At 34.2% G+C, this 12,134-nt stretch overlaps 1 long non-coding RNA gene across 1 annotated transcript in view; it reads left to right on the forward strand.

Annotated features, from left to right (window-relative positions):
* LOC129401575 (uncharacterized) overlaps positions 1–11,205 on the forward strand; it is a 353,431-nt gene extending 342,226 nt beyond the window's left edge. Inside the window, exon 6 of the long non-coding RNA XR_008628409.1 lies at positions 10,455–11,205. This is a non-coding gene — a long non-coding RNA (uncharacterized LOC129401575). The remainder of the gene's footprint in view (positions 1–10,454) is intronic.
* The last annotated feature ends 929 nt before the right edge of the window (positions 11,206–12,134 follow it).

Below are 12,134 nucleotides of genomic sequence, written 5' to 3' on the forward strand. Positions count from 1 at the left end.
GTAGTTGGCTGGTTGGTTTGGCATTGCTGTCATCTCAGTCTAAGGAAAAAATTGCTTAACAATTTCAAGATCTTTGTTGTCCTGAAGTAATCACATTTCAGATTTTAAGACCACTCTGTCCCACACACCATGCATATAAAATCTACAACAACTTCTTCTTTTTTTTCTTTTCTTTTCTTTTTGGGTCATACCCAGCTATGAACAGGGGTTACTCCTGACTCTGCACTCAGGAATTACTCCTGGTGGTGCTCAGGGGACCATATGAGATGCTGGGAAATGAACTCAGTCCACCGCGTGCAAGGCAAACACCCTACCTGCTGTGCTATCACTCCAGCCCCCAACTACTTCATTTTTAATTTAATTGTTGTTTATTATTGTTTGGGTAGTTAAAATTATATTAAAGTTTACGTACCTATATTAAAAATTGCTATAATCCTTCAACATCAAAATGATTGTGACCCTACATCACTGTCCCTATGTCTCTTTTGTCGTCTTCCTTTTCCCTCCACCCCCATGCTATTTGGTAATTGGTATCGTATTCCAATGCCAAGGATTTATTATTTTCAGTGCCTTCCCTTGTTTGATTCTCTGTATCCAACAGATGAGAGTTCATTTTGTAGTTGTCCCTCTTCCTTTGACTTATTCTGCTTAACATGTTACCGTTCCTTCCACATTGCAAGGAGCTGCACCATTTCATTTTTCCACATGGCTAATAGTACTCAATTTTATATCTTATGGCCTTTTATTTATCTCTTCCTCTCCCTCTCAACTTCTGGTCTAAATTAATATGAATTTTTGTATATTATTTTGGCTTTTAGGGTCACACCTAGAGATGTTCAGGGGTTACTCCTGACTCTGCTCTTAGGAATTACTCTTGACAGTGCTCAGAGAATCATATGGGATGCCAGGAATCAAAACAGGGTCAGCTTCATGAAGATAAACATCTTACCCACTGTACTATCACTCTAGCCACAAATATGAATCTTTTAAATAGTTTGGTTCATGCAATTTCTTTTTTCAATGGTTCTCAAGGCATATATCCTCAAAGAAACCATATAAAATGCATCCTTTTTTTCTAAAAGTATGAAGCAATTTATTGAAACAATATCACTGTATCACTGTCATCACCTTGCTCATTGATTTGCTCCAGCTGGGCACCAGTAATGTTTCCATTGTGAGACTTGTTGTTACAAATAACATTTTTAAATATCTGATTTGCTCCAAGCTTTGAATTTTAACAGTAAATCTCCTATGTGTATTCCTTGATAATGTAAAAACAAATGCAAATGAAAAGACAGCAAGGGGAGATTCCCAAATGAATGATATTAGAAGCTTTTGAAATGTGGATATTCTGGAAAGAAAAAAAAAGAGAGAAAAAAGCCAGAATCATAAGTCAATCAATAGAAGATTCCAAAAAAAGTAATTTAGCCTGGATGCCAGTAAACTATAGCATGCTCGCCAAATACAGGGCCTGTTTTTTGTACAGTCTACTTACAACAAATGTTTATTTTATGTTTAATATGTGTTTGGGAAAACACATATTCTTTGAAGAAAGATTAATGAATTAGTTCTTTTTTTTTATAAATAGTTTTTATGGGAGCACTGCCACATTCTTCCATCTATGAGTTCTCTATGACTTTTTATATTACAATGCATAATTTATATTTTTGGAAAAGATTATATATCATGCAGCATTTATTATTACACCCTTATATTACACCCTTATATAATAACAATTACTTATTACTACACCCTGAAACATTTATTATTACACCTTAACACGTATATGCTTCTTGACTTAGAATATACCCCCCACTAAAAGGTTGTTTTAGTTTTTAAGACAATCTACCAAATCTTTATCTGGAGTGAGTGTACCATTTTACATTCAGCAATAATGTAAATGATCAAAAATCCACACTGATTAGTTTAGAGATGATACTATTTTCCTTTATTTATGTTTGTAATGTCCTCTCTTCTCATAGAACTCTGCCTATTAGGTCAGCAATATCTCATTGTGGTTTTTAATCTGCATTTTTCTAGATTACAGAAAAGAAGAGTTCATATTACTTTCATTTACTAGAAGATGTATAAACTAAGTTTCATTATGAGTGAACTTTTGCATAGGCTATGAGTAAAATATCAGTGTTCTTCCTCTGTTTTGCTTTTTGTTTTGTTTTAGGACTTGTGGAAGTTCAATAATACAGCACCATTTCCTTTGTGTGTGTGTGTGTGTGTGTGTGTGTGTGTGTGTTTTAATTTTTGGTCACACCTGCCCACTGCTCTAAGCTTACTCCTGGCTCTGTGCTCAGAGACCATGTAAAATGGTTTCAATTAGATAATTCCTCCAAATAAACTTTTAAATTTATTTTAGCTATTATAGTTCTTTGCTTTGTTATATAAAATTTAAAATAGTGCTTTTTATCACTACAATAAATTTTGATAGTAAATGTACTAACCACATATAGAAATTTGAGGAAAATAGACATTTTTATTATAGTTAAATAGTTAAAATATGAACGCAATAAATCTCTGCAGATCATTTGTTTATCAGCATTTTGTAATTTTGAGGATCTAAGTCCTGTATTTTAAAAATATCATTACCTAAATATTTTGTTTTTGAGTGATATAAAATTGTATCACAATGTCATTTTATTATTTACTTCCTTTAAAATGTTTTGTGGATATACATGAGTTGCAATAACTATATCACTATATCACTGTATCACTGTCATGCCATTGCTCATCAAGTTGCTGGAGCGGGCGCCAGTAACATCTCATTCATCCCTGTCTCATTCAGGGTCAGGGGAATGAGGCCTATTATTGTTACTGTTTTAGGCATATTGGATATGCCACGGGTAGCTTGGCAGGCTCTGCCATGCGAGAGTTATAACAACATGAGTTATAACAGAACTTAGAATGTTGAGTTAAAATGGAAAGAAGAGTCTAGTCTTATTCCTGATATTAGGATAAAAAGCATTTAGTCTCATCGCTATGTATAGTGAAGAGCGTAGGAGTTTCTGTAGTAAAAATAATATACTAACAGAAGAAGTCTTTCCTTAATTCTTAATTCTGCTTTTAATTGTGAGCAGGTACTGAATTTTATCAGATTTTTTTTGCATCTATTCATATTTGAATTTTCTTCTTGTTTTCCTGACGATTAGCTTAACAACTTTAGAACGTTGAATTGTTTAGTTAAAATTATTACATATAATTTATTATTATTACATATCTGAGGATTGACAGATGGTAAGGCTGTAAGGCCTGACATAGTGGTTGCTTTATGCATTGTATGTATGTCCTAATTGTCTACTGTTGCTTAATTTCACTAGTTCTAATGAGGTATAGAAACTACCTCCCATTTGTATCTTCAATTTTTTTTTATATTTACCCTTAATCCATTTAGCCTATCACATATAGGATAGGAAGGTCAATAATTTTTTCATATACTTTTAATACTGAATCCTTTCTTCTTCTGAAAGTTTCAAGGTTCTTCTTTGATCATTTCCTGTTGGGCTTCACACTTCCTTAATAGTTCTTCTATGGAAAACTTCTATTAGCAAGATTTTCCTTTATCTAGGAATGCATTTATTTCCTTTTTAATTGATAAAGATACTTTCCGAGGACAAAGGCAATCCTTTGTTTTTGATCATTATAATGCTGTGTCCCTTCTCTCTGGTCTCCATAGTTCCTGAAGAGAAGCTTGCATGTTACTATTACTTATCTGTTGGAATTAAAGTTATGGTTTTCCTCTCTCTCCTTTCCCATTTCTGCTGCACTGAACAGCATTGTATTATTGTCTGGCCATCCAACATATCAGGTCCACATTACTGAGAATGGTACCTGGGACCCTGTTAATCCTACTTAAAAAGTAAAAGCTTTCCATGTTGTTCGATTTCAGAAAATTAACCATAATGTGTTGAGGTGTGGATTTCTTTGCAACATTCCTGCTTTTGGTTTACTCAGCTTCTTGCATCTGTGTGCCTGTTGTTAACTTTGGGAAGTTACTAGCTGTGTTTATTTGAGTACATTTCAAAAATTGCCTTCTTTCGCATCATTCCCAGGATTCCAGTGACACAATTTTAATCTTTTACATTAATTATTCAAAGATGTCTGCATCCCTGTAATTTTTTTTCAAGTTTTCTTGCTCTGTGTCATTCAGCAGAGTCATTCCTGTTAGTCTTCCCTCTTGCTGATTATTTCCTTTCTACCTTCAAATTTTAAAAAGATTTACTTATTGAATATTTAAGAATGAAATTTTCCTTTTGGTTATTATTTTATAACTTCTATTTCTTTTCTTTCTTCTTTTCACATTCCTTCCTCCCTTCCTCCAACCCTCGCTCTCTCCTTCCCTCCCTTTCTACTCCTGACTCTGCCCTCCAGGATCACTCCTTGTGGGTTTTATAGAACCCTATGGGGTGCTAAAGATCGAACCTACAATCAACTATGTGACAGTAATAATACTGCCTTCTGTACTATCATTCTAGCTTCTCTGTTTCTTTTCTGAGAATCCATATTGTTTAATATTTCTGCCATGTTCATGATTGTTCGACCACATTATAATTGTTCACTGAAGCATTTTCTGGACTGCATTAATTTTTGTGAGGTAACAGTATCTTGGTGTACTGAAGTATTGGCTGTCGTTTGACAATGAGTTTGACATAGAACTACTTCACTTTTTCAATTGAAATCTTAGCATTTAGTATATTATGACCATGTTGCATAAGATTTATATTTAGCTGGCTTATTACATAACTCCAGGTGGTATAAAGAGGTACTATTTAATCATTGTCAGACATAGGTGTAGGTCCACATCTTGGTCCCCATTGATACCATGTAAACGTGATTGGCAGGTTTTCTTGTGACTGTGATACAGCAGTGCTACTCTTCTTTGGTCAGTCTTGGTCCTCCCAGACTAGAGACTGATGACTAACGGTGATGGTCTGATAACACATCCACGTGGAAATGCTGGTTTTTTTTTTAATACGAGATATGCAGTAATAGTAGTGTATTATTACTTTTCAGAAATTTTTGGGAAATGTCTAGTGCCTCATTCTCCACTATACCTATTTCTCTGACTCTACTTTGACAGGCAGGGAAGAAAAATAGGATTATTGTTTATTTCTGATTATAGTTTATGCTCTATTGGCATTCACTGTCAGGGATTGAGGATAGATCTTCTTTCCCCTGATAGACATAAATGTCCCAGTCCTTTCTAAGGTGTCCCTAAGCCACTTTGATTGGGATCATTTTCTAACATAGAAAAGATATGTCCTTGTTTTCCTACTTGGACATCTGAGGAAGTGGTGGAGTGAATGTTTGTATGCGGTTTGACTGCAACGAAGTGGTTTTGGGCCAAAACTTTCTGGACTTTTTGTTGTTGTTGTTTGCTTTAAGCTGCCCTTTTCTGACACTTTAATTTGGGTAGGAAAAACACCACTGTAATAAGATTTCATTAGTGACATTTTAAATCTGGAGATACCGGTTGGTGGACTCTGGGTCACAGTTTCTTCAGGTTCAAAATATGGAACCATGAGGCAGAAATCAGGCCTAGAGAACTCACCATCATGTTGTTCCTTTGGTTGTAAGGTGCTTAAAGTCTGTTTTCATTTTACTTTCCAGAGTTTTTTTTATATTTTGTATCTTTTATAGAGTTTTTAAATGTTATCAAGATGATGAGGTAAAATTGCGTAGCCCATTCTCAAAAGTGAAAATTCTTTTTTTCCATATTTTATATCATCTGTAAAAGGGATTTAAACATTCATGAAAACTGATAAATATAGTTTAAACAGCAGAAGATAATATCTAAGCATAATGGAGTTTTGAAATACACATTTCACTTTGTCTGTTTACCTTTTCTTTTTTTTGTGTGTGTGGGGGGGAGATAGTATGTCACCAGTAGAATCTCCTCTAGAACTGTCACACTTTTGATTTAATGCTGGAATTTCAGTGCTGTGGGATTTGGATCCAGAAACTTCAGGATCTGGAGAGATGAGATGAGTCTGCAGAGATTCTTAGTGAAGGCATGCAGCTGGAGTGTTAGTGTGGCGGCAGTGATGGGTGCGGCTGTGATTTCGAGGGCTTCCGGCAGGGTGGGGACTGGACCTGCCCCTTCCCTGAGAGTGCCCCAAACTTTTCAGCCAGGAGAACAGTGTGAGAATGAATTTCAGCTGCTTGGCTGGGATCTCCTCAGAGATTTAGTTTATGAATCGGAAGAACAGGGCCAACGGGTGAGTTATAAGGGGCTGTAGGAGTTTGGCATGGCTGCCGGGGTTTGTGAAAGTCTGAAGGGTGGGGGAGTTTGCCTGCCCCCAATCCGAGAAGACCCCAGTGTTCCCAGCCCAACACTTGGAAGTCATAGATTATCCTCTCAATGCTTGCCCTGTATTGTGCAACATGCATATGTGTGACTACTTGGGATGGGGGATAAGGTTAGTTTAGCAGTTTGTAAAGCAATGGATGTGATTTTAAGTTTTTGTCAGCATAATTTTACTCTTTGTGAAAATTATTCCATTATCAAAATACTTTTTTTTATTTGAAACATTTTTGATGAATGTAATAGAATATCATTCCATTTTACTAATGGGTATATTTGGTTCAAATACAAATAATCCTGACTTTCCTGGGTGACTGACTTGATTGCACTAAGAAAATGGTGAAAAGTTCAATTCAAGACAGTAACATTAGGAAGGATAGAACTGTCCGTGTGAACTTAAGTCATTGGTTAAGATGGAAATTCACTGTGTCAAGGGAGACATCTCATTTTACAGCCCAAGGACTGTTGATATATTCCTCGCATCTTTGAAAGTCATCTTTCATGCCTCACAGACAAACTGAAAAGGGTGAAGTTAGAGGGAGAGCACTTCTTCCATGAGTCAGTCTCAACCAATTTTGCACAGCAGCTGTGCTGGGTTCTGGTGAGGATTACCACAGGACCCAATTGCAAGGATTTGTGCTGTTGAAGAGACAACAGACTCCCAGAGGACCACTTAGACTGAGATTGCAGCAATAATGCGTCCTCAGTGTTGCTAGGGCATATTGTGCCCATGTAGTATAAAATCTGTGCCAGATAAAATCAGAAACTATTAAACCAAAGAAGAAGAAGGAGGAGGAGAAGAACAAGGAGAAGAAGAGATATCATAAATGTTGAATCTTAATGTGAAAAACTAACAAATATTCCCAGCTTGCTGCATTCTCTGGTAAGAAGGAGACAGAGAAAAGAATACTTTTAATTCTGAAAACTTTCTTGGTGTCCAATCTTTTCTTTTGATAGCCCTTTGGGTCTTGTGAAAAAAAGTTGCGGAGTAGGCACGTTCAGACCTTTCTTTGCTACATTTAGTAGGAAAGAGTGCCCCCCTTCTTAACTACAAGAAGCCGGAGTTTTCTATGCAAACTGAAACAGGCGTTGCAAGAATCAGATTCACTTTGGAAGACTCTTCACATTCCAAGTCATCATTGCATTAGGCAGCACAATTCCATCTCTGGTTGATGGGCAGAAAAAGTGGGCAGCTTGCCAGGTAGACGTTTCCATGACTCCCAGCCCCCAAAGGTGATGCGTTTTTCAGCTAATTCAATGAAGAGTGGGCTGAACTTTGGGTCTAAAGAGACAATAGCTGCCTTCGCAGTATCAGCAGAATGGTTGATGGGAATGCACTCTACATTTGGCAGAGAATCATGTGACCTTACGACTGAGATTTTGTGATGGTGCCAACGGAGACTTGGAAAGCAGCAACGGTCCTGACTTTTTGCTTCTTTTCTAGCATGGCTCAGAAAATGGTGGATCTTAATACTTGACTTTAGCCAGGCTCAGCAAGCGACTGAGCTTTGAAGCACAACTTCGCCTTTATTCTGGGTTTTTGGCACGCCACCAGGAGGCTGTCCCTTTCACGCCTGATAAATTCTGCTGCTTATCTCTAAATGGGGGGTGGGGGGAAGAAAGAAAATATAAACAGAATATTGAGGCATAACAAGTGAATCCTAAAAACTGTATATACGTGCTTTTACAATTTGGGCTTTGACTTCCTGCTTTAAAATGTATTCATACCTTTCTGCTGGCTGAAGAATGAAGTTGGGTTTTTTGTTTTTGTTGGGTTTTTTTTTTCTTACTTGGGGTGGGGGGTGGCGTTGTGTTTTTATGAACAGGCATTTGAACTGGGCAAACGGGACGACAGCAGCAGTGAGCATGAGATCATTGCAGCAGTGTAGCAAACTGGCACTCTGCCTTCTCACCCTTTGGGTTCAGGAGAAAAATGTGTGCAATCCTCATTTCTAAAGTCAGCACAGCCTGGAAGGATTCCTGGTCTCTCCCACCTTCTACCATTCTGCTGCCAGGAACGGCAAGGATTGGTGCAGCTTCTGCGCAGTGCTTTGTGCCTGGAATACCGAAAAGAAAGAAAAAGAAGACAAGCACCCTGGTCTTTTTCCCCCCCCATGAATTTACAGAAGCCCTGAAGAAAAAAAAAAATGCAAGTTTGTCCTACTCCACGCAACAGTGCTGGGGAAAAAAGAGAGTGAACGAGCGAAAGAGAGAGAGGGAGAGAGAGAGAGAGAGAGATGCTCCTGCTAAAAACAAAAACAAACAAAATTTTAAATCAAATCCCAAAATATTTTTAAAAAAGCAAATATTGGCTTGTGTAACTACAGAGACATCGGAGCTTTGTATAGCAGCAGCTTTGTAAAGCAACATAACCAAATGAGTCTTTAAAAAAAAATAGTTCAGAAATGTGGCTTAATTAGCAATATATTGCACTTGGTGAAAGCGCACCTTTAATATCAGGTATAACTTTTTTTTGTTTCTTTTAAGACTACTGTTATAAAGGAGCTCCTTGAACTTTCCATTCACTCTTATATATCTCACCCCCACTTTATTCCTAACCTTTTCCTTTTACTCTCTTACTCTAATCTGATAAACTAGAAACTTACGTAAATAGAAAAATATGTATGAAAAAGTATAGTACATGTGTTTTATTTTGCATAGGCATTTTAGAATGGCATTAAAATATTATCTGTGCTTTTAGTGTACCGTTTTTGTTTGTGCTGTCCAAGAAAAGTGAGCATTTAGTCCTTAGTTGATAAAGAAAGTAAAGCCTTTATGTGTTGTGGTTTATAATTTGATATGTGAAAGAAGAAAGTTTCAGAACTTCTGAAAAAGGGCCATTAGTGCATACATTAAATGATAAGTAAATTCAGTTTGGGGGAGATATTTTTAAGTTGCTTATGACTATTTATTATTTTAACAAAAATAGGAATGAAAAGATCATCTACGTAGCTAAGTAGAGAAGAAAGTTTCTCTACAATAACACGGCATTACTATTTAAAAAAATGCTTTACTATTTTAAAAGAAATGTTTGTCTTAGATTAAATTGTCACGAGCATTGGAAATACCATTAAATGATTGAGTCAGGAAAAGTACATACAAACTTGTTTTAAGTTTAGAGCACTGTATTGGTTCAACAGAGAAATGTATTGTATTCTAATAGTTTGTCTGTTTTCTGAAGTAGGTTGCTAAATAATTTGAGCATGTTACAACAAAATCCAATGCCTGGTTCAGTGAGAAGGAATTGAAATATACTCTACCTTTTAAATCTTTTATTAAAATTATTTCTAATGATATTTTTAAAAGCTTAGAAAAGAAAATGCTTTTGAAAGATGCAATATATATACATACATAAGTGAATGCTATGGGTTGCATATTAAGAATTGATGCTCTAATGGTTTTCATGAGAACACATTTGAAACAAATTGTTAAGTTTTAAAATTATACTTAATTGTGTTGAAAATATTCAGGATAAAAAGTGAGACTATGTTATAGGAATAATTAATTCTTTTCTTTTTATTCTCTGAAGAATTGTAAGATATCACAATACCCTATACTGATATTATTCAAATAAAGTGTTTTATTAAATTTATCAGTTATTGTTCACTAATTATTTTTAAAATAGCTCTTTTTTCCTTTATGCTGCCTCAGCTAATGGAAAGTCAACTTTCACAGGCTTAATTAACATTTACAAACCTGTTTTCATGTTTCGAGATCCTTTAGTTGAAAAACATTATTTTAAATGTTATTTTTAGGAGCCATTAATCTCTACACTCTTAATTATCTTATTAAGCTCCATGCCAAATCCAAATCTCTTTTCAGCTTTCACTACTTTATTGTACAAAAGCTAAGTCGCTTCCTTAACAGTCTCCTTTCACTTTCAAATCTGTTTCTGTGAAAACAGCAGCACCAAAAATGAACACATAAATGAAACTATGAAGAGACATTATATGTCATATGAGTAGTCTTGGGTGGGGCTCTCAGTCTTCCAAGCCTTAAAAAAAATACTTTAAAAGGTTTTGCCCGTTTTGATATTGTGTTTTCTTGTCTCTCGATCGTCAACCTTCATTCCCACCATTCATGCAGATGCCTCTCCTACACAAGCAGTTGTCTGATCTATCTTCTTTTGTGATTGTTTTAGGGAAAAAAAACTTAAAATGGATATGAGAAGTGAAGAAAGTGATCATAAGAGAAAATCGTCTCAGGTAAAATTAAAAATCAACACAGCAACTAATGTTTAATATTTTATAAAAGCCAAATTTTTTATTGTATTTAGTTATAAGAATTCGTTTCATGGCCTTTAAGAATCTAGCTGATGGAATTTTTGATAATGGTTTGAGAATGCATAGTACCTTTGTATAATATTGTTCTGAGTTTTTGATCAATGTTTAATCTGATTCCCTTTGAAAACATGGTTGTATTTCCATAAATATAACATAGTTAAAATACGATGAGATGTAAAAAAATAGAAAATGGGAAAAAAGAGATATTTTAGTCTTACCATATAAAAAAGAAGTGAAATAATCTACTGTGAGAAAATAAAGTTGTGCTTTAAAAAGATGTAATCTAGTAAGGGAGTACTACAAAAATATATATTCTTACAGTTGTGATAAAACTTAAAACAATATTATCTTTTTTTGCACATATAAATATATTAATGTAGTTTGAAATTTATATTACAACTAATGCATGGTTGTTGATTTTTCTGCTGGAGTTTGTATTAAATATGGACTTAATTTTGAACTGATAGTGAAAATACATAGGCAAAATTATAAAAAGTCTATAAAAACACATTTTATTTTCATTTATATCAATATGTGCTAAAATTTTTATATCAATATGTGCTAAGTAATTTTTATGTGGGATTATTGCTTATCACTCTTAAGATTCAGTTTTAAAAGCTGAATTTTTTGGTGATGAATGAAACTATGAATGAATATACAACTTACAATTTTGTTGTTGAGAATGGAATCTTAAAATACATGTATGTGACAGCATATAACTTTGTATTTCTGTGTTTGCTTATAATTTTGTGGTTTAAATTTTTAAATAACTATTTTTGCTCAACCTGTTGACCATTTGAGTCTCAGATGTAGCAATATAATACGTACTAAGCATATTTTTTAAATTAATTTACATATAATGTGTCTAAAAGACTATTATTTATCTAATAAATCTGAAGAATAAATATTGGCGGTGAGTAGTCATATAATTCTATCCATATGTCATTAAATGTAGTTTTATGATATTAATTTATCTAAATATTCTTTTAAGTTTGCTTGAATTATGTACACATCTGTATTGGTTTAAATTTTTAAATAACTTTTTATGTTCTATGCCTATCAACAAGATTTCAACTTGTGTCATGAGAAAGTTACAGTGTAACCAATTCCTTGAAACCATTAAGATATAAAGAAAAAAAAGCACAATCTAACTCTTACACAATTTGCTTAATAGTTCATATGAACTGAAGTACAGGCTCATAATTTTGTATTCTTCCCTTCAAATTACGTAATCCATATAGGTATACGTGAATAAATTTTTTCTTTTCAAAATTATCTTAGATCAAAATGGTCTAATATAAACTACTCAGTCTTAAAACAAAAGTGATTTCTGAAAATCTTTCACTATACTATTTTAATGTACACGGTTTTAGTATTTAGTCTAGAATTTTTGTAGAATTTAGTGTTTTTAGTGTATAACATTATTAAAAACTTTAACTTAATATATATAAAACTTCACATTAAAATATTAATACAAAATAATTGATATAATTTTCATCTCCTAATTTTACCCGTTTTGAGTGAGAAAAAAAATCTTC

Source organism: Sorex araneus, chromosome 2, assembly GCF_027595985.1.
Source record: "Sorex araneus isolate mSorAra2 chromosome 2, mSorAra2.pri, whole genome shotgun sequence".
Lineage (NCBI taxonomy): Eukaryota > Metazoa > Chordata > Mammalia > Eulipotyphla > Soricidae > Sorex > Sorex araneus.